Source organism: Eptatretus burgeri, chromosome 5 (assembly GCF_056783735.1).
Source record: "Eptatretus burgeri isolate ZD-2024b chromosome 5, Ebu_testis_v1, whole genome shotgun sequence".
NCBI lineage: Eukaryota > Metazoa > Chordata > Myxini > Myxiniformes > Myxinidae > Eptatretus > Eptatretus burgeri.
In genome coordinates this window covers 114,678,141-114,694,411 of record NC_140965.1, presented here as the reverse complement: position 1 = coordinate 114,694,411, position 16,271 = coordinate 114,678,141, and the positions used below count along the sequence as shown (strand labels likewise).

The 16,271-nt window shown below is 40.1% G+C and overlaps 1 protein-coding gene across 10 annotated transcripts in view; it reads right to left on the bottom strand.

The window, feature by feature from the left end:
- Window positions 1–15,684: 15,684 nt before the first annotated feature.
- The window catches only part of LOC147027206 (rho GTPase-activating protein 22-like), a 206,896-nt gene continuing 206,309 nt past the window's right edge, over window positions 15,685–16,271 (bottom strand). For all 10 annotated transcript variants that reach the window (XM_085883419.1, XM_085883422.1, XM_085883421.1 and 7 more), the window contains one exon: window positions 15,685–16,271. This exon is cut by the window's right edge and continues 1,509 nt beyond it. The gene's annotated coding sequence lies outside the window, so the exon portion shown is untranslated.

Here is a 16,271-nt window from a genome sequence, read left to right as displayed (position 1 = left end):
TTTTGATTTGTCGATCTGGTTTCCTGTGAATTCTCCATTATGTACTAAGATTGTATTTTAAAAGGAAATATTTTTGTGCCTTTTGTTTTTTCCAAAGCCCCACCGACAATGGATTTCCAGTTACTGGTTTCAGCTTTGTGTTTCAATGGCACTGATAGCTTGATTTGAGTCTCCTGTTCAGAGGTTGAACGCTGGAACAATTTTTTTTTTTTCAGTATTTGTTGAGTTTCTCTGCTCGATCGAAGCGAATAAGGTTTGCCAGTGGAAGCTATTTAATTGTGTTCATTCCCCTGATGGTGAAACGTTCAGTTTGGCAGTTTATATTCATTTTGGCTGGTGCACACACTCGATAAAATCATCATCTTGCACGCTATGTCATGATTACTCAAAATAAAATTATCACCTTGCACGCTATGTCATGATTACACTCTAATATCATCGCCTTGCACACCACGTCATGATTACTCTCGATAAAATCACCACCTTGCTCGCAATGACATGATTACACTCGAAGATCATCACCTTCCACACTACGTCACGATTACTCTCCATAAAATAATCACCTTGCACACCACGTCACGATTACTCTCGATAAAATCATCATCTTGCACGCTATGTCACGATTACACTCGAAGATCATCACCTTGCACACGACGTCACGATTACTCTCGATAAAATCATCACCTTGCACACTATGTCACGATTACTCTCGATAAGATCATCATCTTGCACGCTATTTCATGATTACACTCTAAGGTCATCAACTTGCACACGACATCACGATTACTCTCGATAAAATCATCACCTTGCACACGATTTCATAATTAGTCTCGATAAAATAATCACCTTCCACACTCCATCATGATAACTCTCCATAAAATAATCACCTTGCACACCACATCATGATTACACTCGATAAGATCACCACCTTCCACACTCCGTCACGATTACTCGATAAAATCATCACCTTGCACACGAAGTCATGATTCCTCTCGAGAAAATCATCATCTTGCACGCTATGTCATGATCAGGCTCAATAAAATCAACACCTTGCACACTCCATGATAACTCTCCATAAAATAATCACCTTGCACACCACGTCATGATTACACTCGATAAGATCATCACGTTGCACACGACGTCACGATTACTCTCGATAAAATCATCACCTTGCACACTCCGTCATGATTACTCTCGATAAAATCATCACCTTGCACACTCCGTCACGATGTCTCGATAAAATCATCACCTTGCACAAGACATCACGATGTCTCGATAAAATCATCACCTTGCACAAGACATCACGATTACTCTCGATAACATCATCCTCTTCCACACTACGTCACGATGACTCTCGATAAAATCATCACCTTCCACACTACGTCATGATTACTCTCGATAAAATCATCATCTTCCACACTACGTCATGATTACTCTCGATAAAATCATCATCTTGCACATTACGTCACGATTACTCTCGATAAAATCATCGCCTTGCACACATCACGATGACTCGAGATAAAATCATCACCTTGCACACTACATCACGATTACTCTCGATAAAATCATCTTGCACACTGTCATGATTACACTCAAAAAAACCATCACCTTGCACACTACATCACGATTATTCTCGATAAAATCACCACCTTGCACACTGTCATGATTTCTCTCGATAAAATCATCACCTTCCACACGACGGCACGATTCGTCTCGATAAAATCATCTTGCACACCACGTCACGATTACTCTCGATAAAATCACCTTCCACACGAGGTCACGATTACTCGATAAAATCATCATCTTGCACACCACGTCACGATTACTCTCGATAAAATCACCTTCCACACTAGGTCACGATTACTCGAAAATCATCATCTTGCACATTACGTCACGATTACTCTCGATAAAATCGTCTTGCACACTGTCATGATTACTCTCGATAAGATCACCACCTTGCACACGATGTCATGATTACACTCGATAAAATCATCACCTTCCACACTACGTCACGATTAGTCTCGATAAAATCATCATCTTGCACACTGTCATGATTACTCTCGATAAAATCATCCTCTTCCACACGTCACGATTCGTCTCGATAAAATCATCATCTTGCACACTGTCACGATTACTCTCGATAAAATCTTCACCTTGCACACTGTCATGATTACGCTCAATAAAGTCATCATCTTGCACACGATGTCATGATTCCACTCGATAAAATCATCGCCTTGCACACATCACGATTACTCGAGATAAAATCACCACCTTGCACACTGTCATGATTTCTCTCGATAAAATCATCACCTTCCACACTATGTCACGATTAGTCTCGATAAAATCATCATCTTGCACACTGTCATGATTACTCTCGATAAAATCATCATCTCCCACACAACGTCATTATTACTGTGGATAAAATCATCATCTTCCACACTACGTCACGATTACTCTCGATAAAATCATCATCTTCCACACGACGTCACGAGTACTCAATAAAAATCACCTTCAACACTACGTCATGATTGCACTCGATAAGATCATCACCTTCCACACTACGTCACGATTATTCTCTAAGATCATCACCTTGCACACTACGTCATGATTACACTTGACAAAATCTTGCACACCATGTCATGATTACACTCGATAAAATCATCACCTGGCACACTACGTCACGATTACTCTCGATAAAATCATCACCTTGCACAGTCATGATTTCTCTCGATAAAATCATCACCTTCCACACTACGTCACGATTACTCTCGATAAAATCATCCTCTTCCACACTACGTCACAATAAAATCATCTTCCACACTACGTCATGATTACACTCTAAGATAATCACCTTCCACACGACGTCACGATTACTCTCAATAAGATCATCACCTTGCACACTGTCACGATGACTCTATAAAATCTTCACCTTGCACACTACGTCACGATTACTCTCGATAAAATCATCTTGCACACTGTCATGATTACACTCGAAAAAATCATCACCTTGCACACGTCACGATTCGTCTCGATAAAATCATCATCTTGCACACTGTCATGATTACTCTCGATAAAATAATCATCTTGCACACTGTCATGATTACTCTCGATAAAATCATCCTCTTCCACACGACGTCATGATTCGTCTCGATAAAATCATCATCTTGCACACTGTCATGATTACTCTCGATAAAATCATCACCTTCCACACTAGTCATGATTACTCTCGATAAAATCATCATCTTGCACATTACGTCACGATTACTCTCGATAAAATCTTCACCTTGCACACTGTCATGATTACTCTCAATAAAGTCATCACCTTGCACACTATGTCACGATTACTCTCGATAAGATCATCATCTTGCACGCTATTTCATGATTACACTCTAAGGTCATCACCTTGCACACTACACCACGATTACTCTCCATAAAATCATCACCTTGCACACGATTTCATAATTAGTCTCGATAAAATAATCACCTTCCACACTCCATCATGATAACTCTCCATAAAATAATCACCTTGCACACCACATCATGATTACACTCGATAAGATCACCACCTTCCACACTACGTCACGATTACTCGATAAAATCATCACCTTGCACACGAAGTCATGATTCCTCTCGAGAAAATCATCATCTTGCACGCTATGTCATGATCAGGCTCAATAAAATCAACACCTTGCACACTCCATGATAACTCTCCATAAAATAATCACCTTGCACACCACGTCATGATTACACTCGATAAGATCATCACGTTGCACACGACGTCACGATTACTCTCGATAAAATCATCACCTTGCACACTCCGTCATGATTACTCTCGATAAAATCATCACCTTGCACACTCCGTCACGATGTCTCGATAAAATCATCACCTTGCACAAGACATCACGATTACTCTCGATAAAATCATCCTCTTCCACACTACGTCACGATGACTCTCGATAAAATCATCACCTTCCACACGACGTCATGATTACTCTCGATAAAATCATCATCTTGCACATTACGTCACGATTACTCTCGATAAAATCATCGCCTTGCACACATCACGATGACTCGAGATAAAATCATCGCCTTGCACACATCACGATGACTCGAGATAAAATCATCACCTTGCACACTACATCACGATTACTCTCGATAAAATCATCCTCTTCCACACGACGTCATGATTCGTCTCGATAAAATAATCATCTTGCACATGTCATGATTACTGTGGATAAAATCATCATCTTCCACACTACGTCACGATTACTCTCGATAAAATCATCATCTTCCACACGACGTCACGATTACTCTCAATAAAAATCACCTTCCACACTACGTCATGATTGCACTCGATAAGATCATCACCTTGCACACTGTCACGAAGACTCGATAAAATCTTCACCTTGCACACTACGTCACGATTACTCTCGATAAAATCATCACCTTGCACACGAGATCACGATTACTCTCGAGAAAATCATCCTCTTCCACACTACGTCACGATTAGTCTCGATAAAATCATCATCTTGCACACTGTCATGATTACACTCGAAAAAAATCACCACCTTGCACACTACATCACCATTATTCTCGATAAAATCACCACCTTGCACACGACGTCACGATTCATCTCGATAAAATCATCATCTTGCACACTGTCATTATTACTCTCGATAAAATCATCATCTTGCACACTATGTCATGATTATACTCGATAAAATCATCACCTTGCACACAAGATCACGATTACTCTCGATAAAATCATCCTCTTCCAAACTACGTCATGATTAGTCTCGATAAAATCATCATCTTGCACACCACGTCACGATTACTCTCGATAAAATCACCTTCCACACGAGATCACGATTACTCTCGATAAAATCATCATCTTGCACATTACGTCATGATTACTCTCGATAAAATCGTCTTGCACACTATCATGATTACTCTCGATAAGATCACCACCTTGCACACGATGTCATGATTACACTCAATAAAATCATCACCTTGCACACTACATCATGATTACTCAATAAAATCACCACCTTGCACACTGTCATGATTTCTCTCGATAAAATCATCACCTTCCACACTACATCACGATTAGTCTCGATAAAATCATCATCTTGCACACTGTCATGATTGCTCTCGATAAAATCATCCTCTTCCACACGACGTCACGATTCGTCTCGATAAAATCATCATCTTGCACATTACGTCACGATTACTCTCAATAAAATCATCTTGCACAAGATGTCATGATTAGTCTTGATAAAATCATCATCTTGCACACTACGTCACGATTTGCCTCAATAAAATCATCACCTTGCACACGACGTCATGATTACTCTCGATAAAATCATCATCTTTCACACTATGTCACGATTACTCTCGATAAAATCATCTTGCACTGTCATGATTCGTCTTGATGAAATCATCGCCTTGCACACTACGTCACGATTTGCCTCCAAAATCATCACCTTGCACACTACGTCACGATTTGTCTCGATAAAATCATCATCTTTCACACCGTCATGATTAGTCTTGATAAAATCATCATCTTGCAGACTGCGTCACGATTACTCTCGATAAAATCTTCACCTTGCACACAACGTCATGATTACACTCGATGAGATCACCACCTTGTACACGTCATGATTACTCTCGATAAAATCTTCACCTTCCACACTACGTCATGATTACACTCGATAAATCATCACCTTGCACACAATCACGATTACTCTTGATAAAATCATCATCTTGCACACTATGTCATGATTACTCTTGATAAAATCATCATCTTGCACACTACGTCATGATTAGTCTCGATAAAATCATCACCTTGCACACGACGTCACGATTACTCTCGATAAAATCACCTTGCACATGTCGTCACGATTAGTCTCGATAAAATCATCATCTTGCACACTTCGTCACGATTCGTCTCGATAAAATCATCATCTTGCACACTACATCACGATGACTCTCGATAAAATCATCACCTTCCACACGACGTCACGATTACTCTCGAGAAAATCATCACCTTGCACACTATGTCACGATTACTCTCGATAAAATCATCACTTTGCATGCTATGTCACTATTACACTCGACAAGATCACCACCTTGCACACTATGTCGTGATTACACTCGATAAAATAATCTTGCACACGACGTCACGATGACACTCGATAAAATCTCACCTTGCACACTACGTAATGATTACACTCAATAAGATCATCACCTTGCACACTGTCCCGATTACTCTCGATAAAATCTTCACCTTGCACACTGTCCCGATTACTCTCGATAAAATCTTCACCTTGCACACTACGTCACGATTACTCTCGATAAAATCTTCACCTTGCACACTACGTCATGATTACTCTCAATAAAATCACCTTGCACACTACGTCATGATTACACTCGATAAGATCATCACTTTCCACATGACGTCACGATTACTCTCGATAAAATCATCTTGCACGTTACGTCACGATTACTCTCGATGAAATCATCATCTTGCACACTGTCATGATTACTCTCGATAAAATCATCATCTTCCACACTGCGTCACGATTACTCTCAATAAAATCACCACCTTGCACACTGTCACGATGACTCGATAAAATCTTCACCTTGCACACTACGTCACGATTGGTCTCGATAAAATCATCATCTTGCACACTGTCATGATGACTCGATAAAATCATCTTGCACACTATGTCATGATTACACTCGAAAAAAATCACCTTGCACACTACATCACGATTATTCTCGATAAAATCACCACCTTGCACACTGTCATGATTTCTCTCGATAAAATCATCATCTTGCACACTATGTCATTATTATACTCGATAAAATCATCACCTTGCACACTACGTCATGATTAGTCTCGATAAAATCATCTTGCACACCATGTCACGATTACTCTCGATAAAATCATCACCTTCCACACAACGTCATGATTACTCTCGATAAAATCATCATCTTCCACACTACGTCAAGATTACTCTCGATAAAATCATCACCTTGCACACTACGTCATGATTACACTCGATAAGATCATCACTTTCCACATGACGTCACGATTACTCTCGATAAAATCATCTTGCACATTACGTCACGATTACTCTCGATGAAATCATCATCTTGCACACTGTCATGATTACTCTCGATAAAATCATCATCTTCCACACTGCGTCACGATTACTCTCAATAAAATCACCACCTTGCACACTGTCACGATGACTCGATAAAATCTTCACCTTGCACACTACGTCACGATTGGTCTCGATAAAATCATCATCTTGCACACTGTCATGATGACTCGATAAAATCATCTTGCACACTATGTCATGATTACACTCGAAAAAAATCACCTTGCACACTACATCACGATTATTCTCGATAAAATCACCACCTTGCACACTGTCATGATTTCTCTCGATAAAATCATCATCTTGCACACTATGTCATTATTATACTCGATAAAATCATCACCTTGCACACTACGTCATGATTAGTCTCGATAAAATCATCTTGCACACCATGTCACGATTACTCTCGATAAAATCATCACCTTCCACACAACGTCATGATTACTCTCGATAAAATCATCACCTTGCACACTACGTAATGATTACACTCAATAAGATCATCACCTTGCACACTGTCCCGATTACTCTCGATAAAATCTTCACCTTGCACACTGTCCCGATTACTCTCGATAAAATCTTCACCTTGCACACTACGTCACGATTACTCTCGATAAAATCTTCACCTTGCACACTACGTCATGATTACTCTCGATAAGATCATCACTTTCCACATGACGTCACGATTACTCTCGATAAAATCATCTTGCACATTACGTCACGAGTACTCTCGATGAAATCATGATCTTGCACACTGTCATGATTACTCTCGATAAAATCATCATCTTCCACACTGCGTCACGATTACTCTCAATAAAATCACCACCTTGCACACTGTCACGATGACTCGATAAAATCTTCACCTTGCACACTACGTCACGATTGGTCTCGATAAAATCATCATCTTGCACACTGTCATGTTGACTCGATAAAATCATCTTGCACACTATGTCATGATTACACTCGAAAAAAATCACCTTGCACACTACATCACGATTATTCTCGATAAAATCACCACCTTGCACACTGTCATGATTTCTCTCGATAAAATCATCATCTTGCACACTATGTCATTATTATACTCGATAAAATCATCACCTTGCACACTACGTCATGATTAGTCTCGATAAAATCATCTTGCACACCATGTCACGATTACTCTCGATAAAATCATCACCTTCCACACAACGTCATGATTACTCTCGATAAAATCATCATCTTCCACACTACGTCAAGATTACTCTCGATAAAATCATCACCTTGCACACGACGTCATGATTACACTCGATAAAATCATCTTGCACACCATGTCATGATTACACTCGATAAAATCATCACCTGGCACACTACATCACGATTACTCTCGATAAAATCATCACCTTGTACAGTCATGATTTCTCTCGATAAAATCATCACCTTGCACACTATGTCATGATTACACTCGATAAAATCATCACCTTGCACACTACATCATGATTACTCTCAATAAAATCACCACCTTGCACACTGTCATGATTTCTCTCGATAAAATCATCACCTTCCACACTACGTCACGATCAGTCTCGATAAAATCATCATCTTGCACACTGTCATGATTCCTCTCGAGAAAATCATCCTCTTCCACACGATGTCACGATTCGTCTCGATAAAATCATCTTGCACACGACGTCACGATAACTCTCGATAAAATCATCACCTTGCACACAACGTCACGATTACTCTCGATAAAATCATCATCTTGCACATTATGTCACGATTACTCCCAATAAAATCATCATCTTGCACAAGATGTCACGATAACTCTCGATAAAATCATCACCTTGCACACAACGTCACGATTACTCTCGATAAAATCATCACCTTGCACACTACGTCACGATTACTCTCGATAAAATCATCATCTTGCACATTACGTCACAATTACTCTCAATAAAATCATCTTGCACAAGATGTCATGATTAGTCTTGATAAAATCATCACCTTGCACACTACGTCACGATTACTCTCGATAAAATCATCATCTTGCACACTATGTCACGATTACTCTCGATAAAATCATCTTGCACACTGTCATGATTAGTCTTGATAAAATCATCATCTTGCACACTACGTCACGATTTGCCTCAATAAAATCATCACCTTGCACACTACGTCATGATTACTCTCGATAAAATCATCATCTTGCACATTACGTCACGATTACTCTCGATAAAATCTTCACCTTGCACACTGTCATGATTACTCTCAATAAAGTCATCACCTTGCACACTACGTCACGATTTGTCTCGAGAAAATAATCATCTTGCACACGATGTCACGATAACTCTCGATAAAATCATCATCTTTCACACTGTCATGATTAGTCTTGATAAAATTATCATCTTGCACACTACGGCACGATTACTCTCGATAAAATCTTCACCTTGCACACAATGTCATGATTACACTCGATGAGATCACCACCTTGCACACAACGTCACGATTACTCTCGATAAAATCTTCACCTTCCACACTATCACGATTACTCTTGATAAAATCATCTTCTTGCACACTATGTCATGATTACTCTCGAAAAAATCATCACCTTGCACACTAAATCACGATTACTCTCGATAAAATCATCACCTTGCACACGACGTCACGATTAGTCTCGATAAAATCATCATCTTGCACACTACATCACGATTACTCTCGATAAAATCATCACCTTCCACACTACGTCACGATTACTCTCGACAAAATCATCACCTTGCAAACTATGTCACGATAACTCTCGATAAAATCATCACTTTGCACGCTATGTCACGATTACACTCGACAAGATCACCACCTTGCACACTGTCATGATTACACTCGATAAAATCATCTTGCACACGACGTCACTATTACACTCGATAAAATCTCACCTTGCACACTACGTAATGATTGCATTCAATAAGATCATCACCTTGCACACTGTCCCGATTACTCTCGATAAAATCTTCACCTTGCACACCACGTCACGATTACTCTCGATAAAATCTTCACCTTGCACACTACGTCACGATTACTCTCGATAAAATCATCCTCTTCCACACTACGTCACGATGACTCGATAAAATCATCACCTTCCACACTACGTCATGATTGCACTCGATAAGATCATCTTCCACACTACGTCATGATTACTCTTGATAAAATCATCTTCCACACTATGTCACGATTAGTCTCGATAAAATCATCATCTTCCACACGACGTCACGATTACTCTCAATAAAATCATCATCTTCCACACGACGTCACGATTACTCTCAATAAAATAATCATCTTCCACACGACGTCACGATTACTCTCGATAAAATCACCACCTTGCACAATGTCATGATTTTTCTCTAAAATCATCACCTTCCACACTATGTCACGATTAGTCTCGATAAAATCATCATCTTGCACATTACGTCACGATTAATCTCGATGAAATCATCATCTTGCACACTGTCATGATTACTCTCGATAAAATAATCATCTTGCACAAGACATCACGATTACTCTTGATAAAATCATCCTCTTCCACACTACATCACGATTACTCTCAATAAAATAATCATCTTCCACACGACGTCACGATTACTCTCGATAAAATCACCACCTTGCACAATGTCATGATTTTTCTCTAAAATCATCACCTTCCACACTATGTCACGATTAGTCTCGATAAAATCATCATCTTGCACATTACGTCACGATTAATCTCGATGAAATCATCATCTTGCACACTGTCATGATTACTCTCGATAAAATAATCATCTTGCACAAGACATCACGATTACTCTCGATAAAATCATCCTCTTCCACACTACATCACGATGACTCTCCATAAAATCATCACCTTCCACACTACGTCACGATTACTCTCGATAAAATCACCACCTTACACTATGTCATGATTATACTCCATAAAATCATCACCTTGCACAAGACATCACGATTACTCTCGATAAAATCATCATCTTGCACACTACGTCACGATTACTCTCGATAAAATCATCACCTTCCACACTACGTCATGATTAATCTCGATACAATCATCATCTTCCACACTACGTCATGATTACTCTCGATAAAATCATCACCTTGCACATGACGTCATGATTACACTCGATAAGATCATCACCTTCCACACTAGGTCACGATTACTCTCTAAAATCATCATCTTGCGCATTACGTCACGACTACTCTCGATAAAAATCATCATCTTGCACACTGTCATGATTACTCTCGATAAAATCATCATCTTTCACACTATGTCATGATTACACTCGATAAAATCATCACCTTGCACACTACATCATGATTACTCTCAATAAAATCACCACCTTGCACACTGTCATGATTTCTCTCCATGAAATCATCACTTTCCACACTACGTCACGATTAGTCTCGATAAAATCATCATCTTGCACACTGTCATGATTACTCTCAATAAAATCTTCTTGCACACTACGTCACTATTACACTTGATAAAATCATAACCTTGCACGCTCAGTCATGATAACACTCGATGAGATCATCACCTTGCACACTGTCATGATTACACTCGATAAAATCATCTTGCACACTACGTCACTATTGCACTTGATAAAATCATCACCTTGCACACTACGTCATGATTACACTCGATAAGATCACCACCTTGCACACTATGTCATGATTACACTCGATAAAATCATCTTGCACACTACGTCACTATTACACTCAATAAGATCATCACCTTGCACACAATGTCACGATTACTTTTGAAGTCCCTTTGGAAAGCTCACAGACGATCGATCAAGTGATTGTAAGTTGAAGATGTTTATAATTGCAGTTTTCTTATTCTGCAGATCAATTCGTCGCCGTTAATGATGTGACCTGTAAAATAAATGCCAAGCAGAAATTGGGAAGTAGTGTACTACTTTCCCTGCAATTGTTATAATAAAAGCTTTGGCTTGGCCCCAGTATAATGAAGTTGATGTCGGTTACGTTACGCCTTCGTGCAAACTTATGGTTATGTTTCACTTTCACAACATTGCACTTGTTCTGTAAGAAGGGTCGAAACGACTGAAAATGACAAAACACAAACACCGTGCGACGAGTGTCCACTCAAACAACGAAACCACACTGTTCAAAACATTGTGTGACAGGTGTCCACACAAACTAAACTACATTGTTCAAAATACCATGCAGCATGTGACGTGTAATGCGCAAACTAAACCACGCTGTTTGAAACAGTACAATGTGTGTCCACACAAACGACTAAACCATGCTGTTTGAAACAGTACAATGTGTGTCCACACAAACGACTAAACCACGCTGTTTGAAACACCTTGCAATGTGTGTCCATACAAATGACTAAACCACGCTCTTTGAAACACCGTGCAATGTGTGTCCACACAAGTGACTAAACATTGCTGTTTGAAACAACGTGCAATGTGTGTCCACACAAACAACTAAACCATGCTGTTTGAAACACCGTGCAATGTGTGTCCATACAAACAACTAAACATTGCTGTTTGAAACACCGTGCAATGTGTGTCCACACAAACAACTAAACCATGCTGTTTGAAACACCGTGCAATGTGTGTCCATACAAACAACTAAACATTGCTGTTTGAAACACCGTGCAATGTGGACACAAAAACAACTAAACATTGCTGTTTGAAACACCGTGCGATGTGTGTCCACACAAACGACTAAACCACGCTGTTTGAAACACCATACAATGTGTCCACACAAATGACAAAACCACGCTGTTTGAAACACTGCTATGTGTGTCCATACAAACAACTAAACATTGCTGTTTGAAACACCGTGCAATGTGTGTCCAGACAAACAACTAAACCATGCTGTTTGGTACACCGTACAATTTGTGTCCACACAAACAACTAACCCACGCTGTTTGAAACACAGTACAATGTGTGTCCACACAAACAACTAAACCACGCTGTTTGAAACGCAGTACAATGCGTGTCCACACAAACAACTAAACCACGCTGTTTGATGCACCGTGCAATGTGTGTCCACACAAACTACTAAACCACGCTGTTTGAAACGCAGTACAATGCGTGTCCACACAAACAACTAAACCACGCTGTTTGAAACACCGTGCAATGTGTGTCCACACAAACTACTAAACCATGCTGTTTGAAACACCTTGCAATGTGTGTCCATACAAATGACTAAACCACGCTGTTTGAAACACCGTGCAATGTGTGTCCACACAAGTGACTAAACAATGCTGTTTGAAACACCGTGCAATGTGTGTCCATGCAAACGACGAAACCACGCTGTTTGAAACACCTTGCAATGTGTGTCCATACAAATGACTAAACCACGCTGTTTGAAACACCGTGCAATGTGTGTCCACACAAGTGACTAAACAATGCTGTTTGAAACACCGTGCAATGTGTGTCCATGCAAATGACTAAACCACGCTGTTTGAAACACCGTGCAATGTGTGTCCATGCAAACGACGAAACCACGCTGTTTGAAACACCTTGCAATGTGTGTCCATACAAATGACTAAACCACGCTGTTTGAAACACCGTGCAATGTGTGTCCACACAAGTGACGAAACAATGCTGTTTGAAACACCGTGCAATGTGTGTCCATGCAAACGACGAAACCACGCTGTTTGAAACACCTTGCAATGTGGACACACAAACAACTAAGCATTGCTGTTTGAAACACGGTGCAATGTGTCCACACAAGTGACTAAACAATGCTGTTTGAAACACCGTGCAATGCGTGTCCATGCAAACGACGAAACCACGCTGTTTGAAACACCTTGCAATGTGGACACACAAACAACTAAACATTGCTGTTTGAAACACGGTGCAATGTGTCCACACAAGTGACTAAACAATGCTGTTTGAAACACCGTGCAATGCGTGTCCACACAAACTACTAAACCACGCTGTTTGAAACACCTTGCAATGTGTGTCCATACAAATGACTAAACCACGCTGTTTGAAACACCGTGCAATGTGTGTCCACACAAGTGACTAAACAATGCTGTTTGAAACACCGTGCAATGTGTGTCCATGCAAACGACGAAACCACGCTGTTTGAAACACCTTGCAATGTGGACACACAAACAACTAAACATTGCTGTTTGAAACACGGTGCAATGTGTCCACACAAGTGACTAAACAATGCTGTTTGAAACACCGTGCAATGCGTGTCCACACAAACTACTAAACCACGCTGTTTGATGCACCGTGCAATGTGTGTCCAGACAAACAACTAAACCATGCTGTTTAATACACCGTGCAGTGTGTGTCCACACAAACTACTAAACCACGCTGTTTGCTACACCGTGCAATGTGTGTCCACACAAACAACTAAACCATGCTGTTTGAAACACCGTGCAATGTGTGTCCACACAAACTACTAAACCACGCTGTTTGATGCACCGTGCAATGCGTGTCCACACAAACTACTAAACCACGCTGTTTGATGCACCGTGCAATGTGTGTCCAGACAAACAACTAAACCATGCTGTTTAATACACCGTGCAGTGTGTCCACACAAACTACTAAACCACGCTGTTTGCTACACCATGCAATGTGTGTCCACACAAACAACTAAACCATGCTGTTTGAAACACCGTGCAATGTGTGTCCACACAAACTACTAAACCACGCTGTTTGATACACCGTGCAATGTGTGTCCACACAAACAACTAAACCATGCTGTTTAATACACCGTGCAGTGTGTGTCCACACAAACTACTAAACCACGCTGTTTGCTACACCGTGCAATGTGTGTCCACACAAACAACTAAACCATGCTGTTTGAAACACCTTGCAATGTGTGTCCACACAAACTACTAAACCACGCTGTTTGATGCACCGTGCAATGCGTGTCCAGACAAACAACTAAACCATGCTGTTTAATACACCGTGCAGTGTGTGTCCACACAAACTACTAAACCACGCTGTTTGCTACACCGTGCAATGTGTGTCCACACAAACAACTAAACCATGCTGTTTGAAACACCTTGCAATGTGTGTCCATACAAATGACTAAACCACGCTGTTTGATACACCGTGCGATGTGTGTCCACACAAACAACTAAACCACTGTTTGAAACACCATGCAGGGTGTGTCATGGTTTTAAAAATTTCACTGGCAGTTTAATAATGTGATGTCAATCACTCAATGTTTGGAAAAGTCCTTTTTGCCAAAACATTTTGTTTTTCAGAATTATTTATTTCTGAGGGTTTTCAATTTTCATGTTCTCCACATAGTCACCAAAGCTGTCGCAACCACCGGTCGGTACCCATCTGGCCTCGCATCCACCTGACAATGATAAACACATGGTTTGTCGTATTTACAGATCCGCCTGACAATGAGGGCTAAACTCGTGGTTTGTATGTACGGATCATCCACCTGAATAATGATGATGGATAACACGTGGTTTGTATGTATGGGTGTGTAGAATTGATTGTAGGCCCAAGTGTGTACAGGAGAAAATGTAAAATAAAACTACGTGACAGAATTGTTGTGTACATTTTTATTGTTTGAGGAGACATGTCATCTTATTATACCGCGACCGAGCTTTTACACTTGTGCGACTTTCATTTCATCTTCTGTTAGAATGAGAGGGGGTTGGGGTGGGGGAAGGGTGGGGGTCCTTCACTTGCTCAGAGGACTCGTTAAGCCAAAATCTATTGGCAGTGCTGTAGTTACCTCGTGCAAGCGAAGGGAAAAGCGGGGTTTTCAGCAATTGGTTCATGTGTGTCTGTACTTCACATCATAAACTGATCAGTTTATGATCGAGTAATAACTTATTTAAATTTAATATTATATTTTGAACATGAACAGAAAGACCAGTCCTTCGTTTAAATGTACTTTGGCTCTGAATTCGTCGCGATCGCACATGCGCAGAAAGGAGCGAGATAATACTTTTACTCTGCGTCTGCCTGGAAAACAAACAAAATTGAAAATCATTTCAAACATGAAACTTACCGTTTTTTTAGGACGTCATAAAGGACAAAACAACAGGTATGAATAACTAATGCCACGTGTTAGGGTGATGTAATGGATGGCAGTAAAATCCAGAATGAATTTATTTATATGCCTTAA